Genomic DNA, 13246 nt, shown 5'->3' with positions numbered 1-13246 from the left:
ACACAGCTATCTCTATAAACATGGAAATATCTACACCGCCATCTGTATAAACATGGAAATACCTACAAAGTCATCTGTATAAACATGGAAATATCTACACAGCCATCTGTATAAACATGGAAATATCTACACAGCCATCTGTATAAACCTGGAAATATCTGCACTGTCATCTATATAAACATGGAAATATCTACAGAGAACTCTGTATAAACATGGAAATATCGGCACAGCCATCTGTATAAACATGGAAATATCTACAACGCTATCTGTATAAACATGGAAATATCTACACCGCTATGTGTATTAACGTGGAAATGTCTCCATTGCTATCTGTATAAACATGGACAAATCTCCACCGCAATATGTATAAACATGAAAATATCTACACTTCTATCTCTAAAAACATGGAAATATCTACACTGCCATCTGTACAAACATGGAAATATCTACACAGTCATCTGTAGAAACATGGAAATATCTTCACCGCTATCTCTATAAACATGGAAATAACTACACCGCTATCTCTATAAACATGGAAATATTTACACCGCTATCTCCATCAACATGGAAATATACACACCGCCATCTCTTTAAACATGGAGGTATCTACAACGCCATCTACATAAACAAGAAAATATCTACACTGCCATCTATCTAAACATGGAAATAACTACACCGCCATCTCTATAAACATGGAAATATCTACACTGCCATTTGTAGAAAGATGGAAATATCTACACCGCCATCTGTATAAACCTGGAAATATCTACACCGCTATCTGTATAAACATGGAAATATCTACACCGCAATCTGTATAAACATGGAAATATCTCCACTGCTCTCTGTATAAATATGAAATAACTAAACCGCTATCTCTATAAAAGTGGAAATATCTACACTGCTATCTGTATAAACATGGAAATATCCTCACTGCTATCTCTATGAACATTGATATATCTACACCGCTATCTCTATAAACATGGAAATATCTACACCGCCATCTCTATAAACATGGAAATATCTACACCGTCATCTGTATAAACATGGAAATATCTACACCGCTATCTGTATAAACATGGAAATATCTACACCGCGATGTGTATAAACATGGAAATATCTACACCGTGATCTGTATAAACATGGAAATATCTAAACCGCTATCTGTGTAAACATGGAAATATCTACACAGCTATCTCTATAAACATGGAAATATCTACACCGCCATCTGTATAAACATGGAAATACCTACAAAGTCATCTGTATAAACATGGAAATATCTACACAGCCATCTGTATAAACATGGAAATATCTACACAGCCATCTGTATAAACCTGGAAATATCTGCACTGTCATCTATATAAACATGGAAATATCTACAGAGAACTCTGTATAAACATGGAAATATCGGCACAGCCATCTGTATAAACATGGAAATATCTACAACGCTATCTGTATAAACATGGAAATATCTACACCGCTATGTGTATTAACGTGGAAATATCTCCATTGCTATCTGTATAAACATGGACAAATCTCCACTGCAATATGTATAAACATGAAAATATCTACACTTCTATCTCTATAAACATGGAAATATCTACACTGCCATCTGAACAAACATGGAAATATCTACACAGTCATCTGTAGAAACATGGAAATATCTACACCGCTATCTCTATAAACATGGAAATAACTACACCGCTATCTCTATAAACATGGAAATATCTACACCGCTATCTCCATCAACATGGAAATATACACACCGCCATCTCTTTAAACATGGAGGTATCTACAACGCCATCTACATAAACAAGAAAATATCTACACTGCCATCTATATAAACATGGAAATATCTACACCGCCATCTCTATAAACATGGAAATATCTACACTGCCATTTATAGAAAGTGGGAAATATCTACACCGCCATCTGCATAAACGTGGAAATATCTACACCGCTAGGTATATAAACATGGAAATATCTACACCGCTATCTGTATAAACATGGAAATATCTACACCGCAATCTGTATAAACATGGAAATATCTCCACTGCTCTCTGTATAAATATGAAATATCTAAACCGCTATCTCTATAAAAGTGGAAATATCTACACTGCTATCTGTATAAACATGGAAATATCCTCACTGCTATCTCTATGAACATTGATATATCTACACCGCTATCTCTATAAACACGGAAATATCTACACCGCCATCTCTATAAACATGGAAATATCTACACTGCCATTTGTAGAAAGATGGAAATATCTACACCGCCATCTGTATAAACGTGGAAATATCTACAACGCTATCTGTATAAACATGGAATATCTAAACCGCTATCTGTGTAAACATGGAAATATGTACACAGATATCTCTATAAACATGGAAATATCTACACCGCCATCTGTATAAACATGGAAATACCTACAAAGTCATCTGTATAAACATGGAAATATCTACACAGCCATCTGTATAAACATGGAAATATCTACACAGCCATCTGTATAAACCTGGAAATATCTGCACTGTCATCTATATAAACATGGAAATATCTACAGAGAACTCTGTATAAACATGGAAATATCGGCACAGCCATCTGTATAAACATGGAAATATCTACAACGCTATCTGTATAAACATGGAAATATCTACACCGCTATGTGTATTAACGTGGAAATATCCCCATTGCTATCTGCATAAACATGGACAAATCTCCACCGCAATATGTATAAACATGAAAATATCTACACTTCTATCTCTATAAACATGGAAATATCTACACTGCCATCTGTACAAACATGGAAATAACTACACAGTCATCAGTTGAAACATGGAAATATCTACACCGCTATCTCTACAAACATGGAAATAACTACACCGCTATCTCTATAAACATGGAAATATCTACACCGCTATCTCCATCAACATGGAAATATACACACCGCCATCTCTTTAAACATGGAGGTATCTACAACGCCATCTACATAAACAAGAAAATATCTACACTGCCATCTATATAAACATGGAAATATCTACACCGCCATCTCTATAAACATGGAAATATCTACATTGCCATTTGTAGAAAGATGGAAATATCTACACCGCCATCTGTATAAACCTGGAAATACCAACACCGCTATCTGTATAAACACGGAAATATCTACACCGCAATCTTTATAAACATGGAAATATCTACACTGCTCTCTGTATAAATATGAAATATCTAAACCGCTATCTCTATAAAAGTGGAAATATCTACACTGCTATCTGTATAAACATGGAAATATCCTCACTGCTATCTCTATGAACATTGATATATCTACACCGCTATCTCTATAAACATGGAAATATCTACACCGCCATCTCTATAAACATGGAAATATCTACACCGTCATCTGTATAAACATGGAAATATCTACACCGCTATCTGTATAAACATGGAAATATCTACACCGCGATCTGTATAAACATGGAAATATCTACACCGCGATCTGTATAAACATGGAAATATCTAAACCGCTATCTGTGTAAACATGGAAATATCTACACAGCTATCTCTATAAACTTGGAAATATCTACACCGCCATCTGTATAAACATGGAAATACCTACAAAGTCATCTGTATAAACATGGAAATATCTACACAGCCATCTGTATAAACATGGAAATATCTACACAGCCATCTGTATAAACCTGGAAATATCTGCACTGTCATCTATATAAACATGGAAATATCTACAGAGAACTCTGTAAAACATGGAAATATCGGCACAGCCATCTGTATAAACATGGAAATACCTACAAAGTCATCTGTATAAACATGGAAATATCTACACAGCCATCTGTATAAACATGGAAATATCTACACCGCTATGTGTATTAACGTGGAAATATCTCCATTGCTATCTGCATAAACATGGACAAATCCCCACCGCAATATGTATAAACATGAAAATATCTACACTTCTATCTCTATAAACATGGAAATATCTACACTGCCATCTGTACAAACATGGAAATATCTACACAGTCATCTGTTGAAACATGGAAATATCTACACCGCTATCTCTATAAACATGGAAATAACTACACCGCTATCTCTATAAACATGGAAATATCTACACCGCCATCTCCATCAACATGGAAATATACACACCGTCATCTCTTTAAACATGGAGGTATCTACAACGCCATCTACATAAACAAGAAAATATCTTCACTGCCATCTATATAAACATGGAAATATCTACACCGCCATCTCTATAAACATGGAAATATCTACACTGCCATTTGTAGAAAGATGGAAATATCTACACCGCCATCTGTATAAACCTGGAAATATCTACACCGCTATCTGTATAAACATGGAAATATCTACACCGCAATCTGTATAAACATGGAAATATCTCCACTGCTCTCTGTATAAATATGAAATATCTAAACCGCTATCTCTATAAAAGTGGAAATATCTACACTGCTATCTGTATAAACATGGAAATATCCTCACTGCTATCTCTATGAACATTGATATATCTACACCGCTATCTCTATAAACATGGAAATATCTACACCGCCATCTCTATAAACATGGAAATATCTACACTGTCATCTGTATAAACATGGAAATATCTACACCGCTATCTGTATAAACATGGAAATATCTACACCGCGATCTGTATAAACATGGAAATATCTACACCGCGATCTGTATAAACATGGAAATATCTACACCGCGATCTGTATAAACATGGAAATATCTAAACCGCTATCTGTGTAAACATGGAAATATCTACACAGCCATCTCTATAAACATGGAAATATCTACACCGCCATCTGTATAAACATGGAAATACCTACAAAGTCATCTGTATAAACATGGAAATATCTACACAGCCATCTGTATAAACATGGAAATATCTACACAGCCATCTGTATAAACCTGGAAATATCTGCACTGTCATCTATATAAACATGGAAATATCTACAGAGAACTCTGTATAAACATGGAAATATCGGCACAGCCATCTGTATAAACATGGAAATATCTACAACGCTATCTGTATAAACATGGAAATATCTACACCGCTATGTGTATTAACGTGGAAATATCTCCATTGCTATCTGCATAAACATGGACAAATCTCCACCGCAATATGTATAAACATGAAAATATCTACACTTCTATCTCTATAAACATGGAAATATCTACACTGCCATCTGTACAAACATGGAAATATCTACACAGTCATCTGTTGAAACATGGAAATATCTACACCGCTATCTCTATAAACATGGAAATAACTACACCGCTATCTCTATAAACATGGAAATATCTACACCGCTATCTCCATCAACATGGAAATATACACACCGCCATCTCTTTAAACATGGAGGTATCTACAACGCCATCTACATAAACAAGAAAATATCTACACTGCCATCTATATAAACATGGAAATATCTACACCGCCATCTCTATAAACATGGAAATATCTACACTGCCATTTGTAGAAAGATGGAAATATCTACACCGCCATCTGTATAAACCTGGAAATACCTACACCGCTATCTGTATGAACATGGAAATATCTACACCGCAATCTGTATAAACATGGAAATATCTCCACTGCTCTCTGTATAAATATGAAATATCTAAACCGCTATCTCTATAAAAGTGGAAATATCTACACTGCTATCTGTATAAACATGGAAATATCCTCACTGCTATCTCTATGAACATTGATATATCTACACCGCTATCTCTATAAACATGGAAATATCTACACCGCCATCTCTATAAACATGGAAATATCTACACCGTCATCTGTATAAACATGGAAATATCTACACCGCTATCTGTATAAACATGGAAATATCTACACCGCGATCTGTATAAACATGGAAATATCTACATCGCAATCTCTATAAACATGGAAATTTCTACACCGTCATCTGTATAAACATGGAAATATCTACACCGCTCTCTGTATAAACATGGAAATATCCACACCGCGATCTGTATAAACATGGAAATATCTACACCGCGATCTGTATAAACATGGAAATATCTAACCCGCTATCTGTGTAAACATGGAAATATCTACACAGCTATCTCTATAAACATGGAAATATCTACACCGCCATCTGTATAAACATGGAAATACCTACAAAGTCATCTGTATAAACATGGAAATATCTACACAGCCATCTGTATAAACATGGAAATATCTACACAGCCATCTGTATAAACCTGGAAATATCTGCACTGTCATCTATATAAACATGGAAATATCTACAGAGAACTCTGTATAAACATGGAAATATCGGCACAGCCATCTGTATAAACATGGAAATATCTACAACGCTATCTGTATAAACATGGAAATATCTACACCGCTATGTGTATTAACGTGGAAATGTCTCCATTGCTATCTGTATAAACATGGACAAATCTCCACCGCAATATGTATAAACATGAAAATATCTACACTTCTATCTCTAAAAACATGGAAATATCTACACTGCCATCTGTACAAACATGGAAATATCTACACAGTCATCTGTAGAAACATGGAAATATCTTCACCGCTATCTCTATAAACATGGAAATAACTACACCGCTATCTCTATAAACATGGAAATATTTACACCGCTATCTCCATCAACATGGAAATATACACACCGCCATCTCTTTAAACATGGAGTTATCTACAACGCCATCTACATAAACAAGAAAATATCTACACTGCCATCTATCTAAACATGGAAATAACTACACCGCCATCTCTATAAACATGGAAATATCTACACTGCCATTTGTAGAAAGATGGAAATATCTACACCGCCATCTGTATAAACGTGGAAATATCTACACCGCTATCTGTATAAACATGGAAATATCTACACCGCAATCTGTATAAACATGGAAATATCTCCACTGCTCTCTGTATAAATATGAAATAACTAAACCGCTATCTCTATAAAAGTGGAAATATCTACACTGCTATCTGTATAAACATGGAAATATCCTCACTGCTATCTCTATGAACATTGATATATCTACACCGCTATCTCTATAAACATGGAAATATCTACACCGCCATCTCTATAAACATGGAAATATCTACACCGTCATCTGTATAAACATGGAAATATCTACACCGCTATCTGTATAAACATGGAAATATCTACACCGCGATGTGTATAAACATGGAAATATCTACACCGCGATCTGTATAAACATGGAAATATCTAAACCGCTATCTGTGTAAACATGGAAATATCTACACAGCTATCTCTATAAACATGGAAATATCTACACCGCCATCTGTATAAACATGGAAATACCTACAAAGTCATCTGTATAAACATGGAAATATCTACACAGCCATCTGTATAAACATGGAAATATCTACACAGCCATCTGTATAAACCTGGAAATATCTGCACTGTCATCTATATAAACATGGAAATATCTACAGAGAACTCTGTATAAACATGGAAATATCGGCACAGCCATCTGTATAAACATGGAAATATCTACAACGCTATCTGTATAAACATGGAAATATCTACACCGCTATGTGTATTAACGTGGAAATATCTCCATTGCTATCTGTATAAACATGGACAAATCTCCACTGCAATATGTATAAACATGAAAATATCTACACTTCTATCTCTATAAACATGGAAATATCTACACTGCCATCTGAACAAACATGGAAATATCTACACAGTCATCTGTAGAAACATGGAAATATCTACACCGCTATCTCTATAAACATGGAAATAACTACACCGCTATCTCTATAAACATGGAAATATCTACACCGCTATCTCCATCAACATGGAAATATACACACCGCCATCTCTTTAAACATGGAGGTATCTACAACGCCATCTACATAAACAAGAAAATATCTACACTGCCATCTATATAAACATGGAAATATCTACACCGCCATCTCTATAAACATGGAAATATCTACACTGCCATTTATAGAAAGTGGGAAATATCTACACCGCCATCTGCATAAACGTGGAAATATCTACACCGCTAGGTATATAAACATGGAAATATCTACACCGCTATCTGTATAAACATGGAAATATCTACACCGCAATCTGTATAAACATGGAAATATCTCCACTGCTCTCTGTATAAATATGAAATATCTAAACCGCTATCTCTATAAAAGTGGAAATATCTACACTGCTATCTGTATAAACATGGAAATATCCTCACTGCTATCTCTATGAACATTGATATATCTACACCGCTATCTCTATAAACACGGAAATATCTACACCGCCATCTCTATAAACATGGAAATATCTACACTGCCATTTGTAGAAAGATGGAAATATCTACACCGCCATCTGTATAAACGTGGAAATATCTACAACGCTATCTGTATAAACATGGAATATCTAAACCGCTATCTGTGTAAACATGGAAATATGTACACAGATATCTCTATAAACATGGAAATATCTACACCGCCATCTGTATAAACATGGAAATACCTACAAAGTCATCTGTATAAACATGGAAATATCTACACAGCCATCTGTATAAACATGGAAATATCTACACAGCCATCTGTATAAACCTGGAAATATCTGCACTGTCATCTATATAAACATGGAAATATCTACAGAGAACTCTGTATAAACATGGAAATATCGGCACAGCCATCTGTATAAACATGGAAATATCTACAACGCTATCTGTATAAACATGGAAATATCTACACCGCTATGTGTATTAACGTGGAAATATCCCCATTGCTATCTGCATAAACATGGACAAATCTCCACCGCAATATGTATAAACATGAAAATATCTACACTTCTATCTCTATAAACATGGAAATATCTACACTGCCATCTGTACAAACATGGAAATAACTACACAGTCATCTGTTGAAACATGGAAATATCTACACCGCTATCTCTACAAACATGGAAATAACTACACCGCTATCTCTATAAACATGGAAATATCTACACCGCTATCTCCATCAACATGGAAATATACACACCGCCATCTCTTTAAACATGGAGGTATCTACAACGCCATCTACATAAACAAGAAAATATCTACACTGCCATCTATATAAACATGGAAATATCTACACCGCCATCTCTATAAACATGGAAATATCTACATTGCCATTTGTAGAAAGATGGAAATATCTACACCGCCATCTGTATAAACCTGGAAATACCAACACCGCTATCTGTATACACACGGAAATATCTACACCGCAATCTTTATAAACATGGAAATATCTACACTGCTCTCTGTATAAATATGAAATATCTAAACCGCTATCTCTATAAAAGTGGAAATATCTACACTGCTATCTGTATAAACATGGAAATATCCTCACTGCTATCTCTATGAACATTGATATATCTACACCGCTATCTCTATAAACATGGAAATATCTACACCGCCATCTCTATAAACATGGAAATATCTACACCGTCATCTGTATAAACATGGAAATATCTACACCGCTATCTGTATAAACATGGAAATATCTACAGCGCGATCTGTATAAACATGGAAATATCTACACCGCGATCTGTATAAACATGGAAATATCTAAACCGCTATCTGTGTAAACATGGAAATATCTACACAGCTATCTCTATAAACTTGGAAATATCTACACCGCCATCTGTATAAACATGGAAATACCTACAAAGTCATCTGTATAAACATGGAAATATCTACACAGCCATCTGTATAAACATGGAAATATCTACACAGCCATCTGTATAAACCTGGAAATATCTGCACTGTCATCTATATAAACATGGAAATATCTACAGAGAACTCTGTAAAACATGGAAATATCGGCACAGCCATCTGTATAAACATGGAAATATCTACAACGCTATCTGTATAAACATGGAAATATCTACACCGCTATGTGTATTAACGTGGAAATGTCTCCATTGCTATCTGTATAAACATGGACAAATCTCCACCGCAATATGTATAAACATGAAAATATCTACACTTCTATCTCTAAAAACATGGAAATATCTACACTGCCATCTGTACAAACATGGAAATATCTACACAGTCATCTGTAGAAACATGGAAATATCTACACCGCTATCTCTATAAACATGGAAATAACTACACCGCTATCTCTATAAACATGGAAATATTTACACCGCTATCTCCATCAACATGGAAATATACACACCGCCATCTCTTTAAACATGGAGGTATCTACAACGCCATCTACATAAACAAGAAAATATCTACACTGCCATCTATCTAAACATGGAAATAACTACACCGCCATCTCTATAAACATGGAAATATCTACACTGCCATTTGTAGAAAGATGGAAATATCTACACCGCCATCTGTATAAACGTGGAAATATCTACACCGCTATCTGTATAAACATGGAAATATCTACACCGCAATCTCTATAAACATGGAAATATCTACACCGCTCTGTGTGTAAATATGAAATACCTAAACAGCTATCTCTATAAAAGTGGAAATATCTACACTGCTCTCTGTATAAACATGGAAATATCCTCACTACTATCTCTATGAACATTGATATATCTACACCGCTATCTCTATAAACATGGAAATATCTACACCGCCATCTCTATAAACATGGAAATATCTACACCGTCATCTGTATAAACATGGAAATATCTACACCGCTATCTGTATAAACATGGAACTATCTGCACTGCGATCTGTATAAACATGGAAATATCTACACTGCTATCTGTATAAACATGGAAATATCTAAACCGCTATCTGTGTAAACATGGAAATATCTACACAGCTATCTCTATAAACATGGAAATATCTACACCGCCATCTGTATAAACATGGAAATACCTACAAAGTCATCTGTATAAACATGGAAATATCTACACAGCCATCTGTATAAACATGGAAATATCTACACAGCCATCTGTATAAACCTGGAAATATCTGCACTGTCATCTATATAAACATGGAAATATCTACAGAGAACTCTGTATAAACATGGAAATATCGGCACAGCCATCTGTATAAACATGGAAATATCTACAACGCTATCTGTATAAACATGGAAATATATACACCGCTATGTGTATTAACGTGGAAATATCTCCATTGCTATCTGCATAAACATGGACAAATCTCCACCGCAATATGTATAAACATGAAAATATCCACACTTCTATCTCTATCAACATGGAAATATCTACACTGCCATCTGTACAAACATGGAAATATCTACACAGTCATCTGTTGAAACATGGAAATATCTACACCGCTATCTCTATAAACATGGAAATAACTACACCGCTATCTCTATAAACATGGAAATATCTACACCGCTATCTCCATCAACATGGAAATATACACACCGTCATCTCTTTAAACATGGAGGTATCTACAACGCCATCTACATAAACAAGAAAATATCTACACTGCCATCTATATAAACATGGAAATATCTACACCGCCATCTCTATAAACATGGAAATATCTACACTGCCATTTGTAGAAAGATGGAAATATCTACACCGCCATCTGTATAAACCTGGAAATACCTACACCGCTATCTGTATAAACATGGAAATATCTACACCGCAATCTGTATAAATATGGAAATACCTCCACTGCTCTCTGTATAAATATGAAATATCTAAACCGCTATCTCTATAAAAGTGGAAATATCTACACTGCTATCTGTATAAACATGGAAATATCCTCACTGCTATCTCTATGAACATTGATATATCTACACCGCTATCTCTATAAACATGGAAATATCTACACCGCCATCTCTATAAACATGGAAATATCTACACTGTCATCTGTATAAACATGGAAATATCTACACCGCTATCTGTATAAACATGGAAATATCTACACCGCGATCTGTATAAACATGGAAATATCTACACCGCGATCTGTATAAACATGGAAATATCTAAACCGCTATCTGTGTAAACATGGAAATATCTACACAGCCATCTCTATAAACATGGAAATATCTACACCGTCATCTGTATAAACATGGAAATACCTACAAAGTCATCTGTATAAACATGGAAATATCTACACAGCCATCTGTATAAACATGGAAATATCTACACAGCCATCTGTATAAACCTGGAAATATCTGCACTGTCATCTATATAAACATGGAAATATCTACAGAGAGCTCTGTATAAACATGGAAATATCGGCACAGCCATCTGTATAAACATGGAAATATCTACAACGCTATCTGTATAAACATGGAAATATCTACACCGCTATGTGTATTAACGTGGAAATATCTCCATTGCTATCTGTATAAACATGGACAAATCTCCACCGCAATATGTATAAACATGAAAATATCTACACTTCTATCTCTATAAACATGGAAATATCTACACTGCCATCTGTACAAACATGGAAATATCTACACAGTCATCTGTAGAAACATGGAAATATCTACACCGCTATCTCTATAAACATGTAAATAACTACACCGCTATCTCTATAAACATGGAAATATCTACACCGCTATCTCCATCTACATGGAAATATACACACCGCCATCTCTTTAAACATGGAGGTATCTACAACGCCATCTACATAAACAAGAAAATATCTACACTGCCATCTATATAAACATGGAAATATCTACACCGCCATCTCTATAAACATGGAAATATCTACACTGCCATTTGTAGAAAGATGGAAAATCTACACCGCCATCTGTATAAATCTGGAAATACCTACACCGCTATCTGTATAAACATGGAAATATCTACACCGCAATCTGTATAAACATGGAAATATCTCCACTGCTCTCTGTATAAATATGAAATATCTAAACCTCTATCTCTATAAAAGTGGAAATATCTACACTGCTATCTGTATAAACATGGAAATATCCTCACTGCTATCTCTATGAACATTGATATATCTACACCGCTATCTCTATAAACATGGAAATATCTACGCCGCCATCTCTATAAACATGGAAATATCTACACTGCCATTTGTAGAAAGATGGAAATATCTACACCGCCATCTGTATAAACGTGGAAATATCTACACCGCTATCTGAATAAACATGGAAATATCTACACCGCAATCTCTATAAACATGGAAATATCTACACCGCTCTGTGTATAAATATGAAATACCTAAACAGCTATCTCTATAAAAGTGGAAATATCTACACTGCTCTCTGTA

Source organism: Pan troglodytes, chromosome 11 (assembly GCF_028858775.2).
Source record: "Pan troglodytes isolate AG18354 chromosome 11, NHGRI_mPanTro3-v2.0_pri, whole genome shotgun sequence".
Taxonomy (NCBI): Eukaryota; Metazoa; Chordata; class Mammalia; order Primates; family Hominidae; genus Pan; species Pan troglodytes.
The sequence above is the reverse complement of the archived record's forward strand: the minus strand, read 5'-3'. Positions refer to the sequence as shown.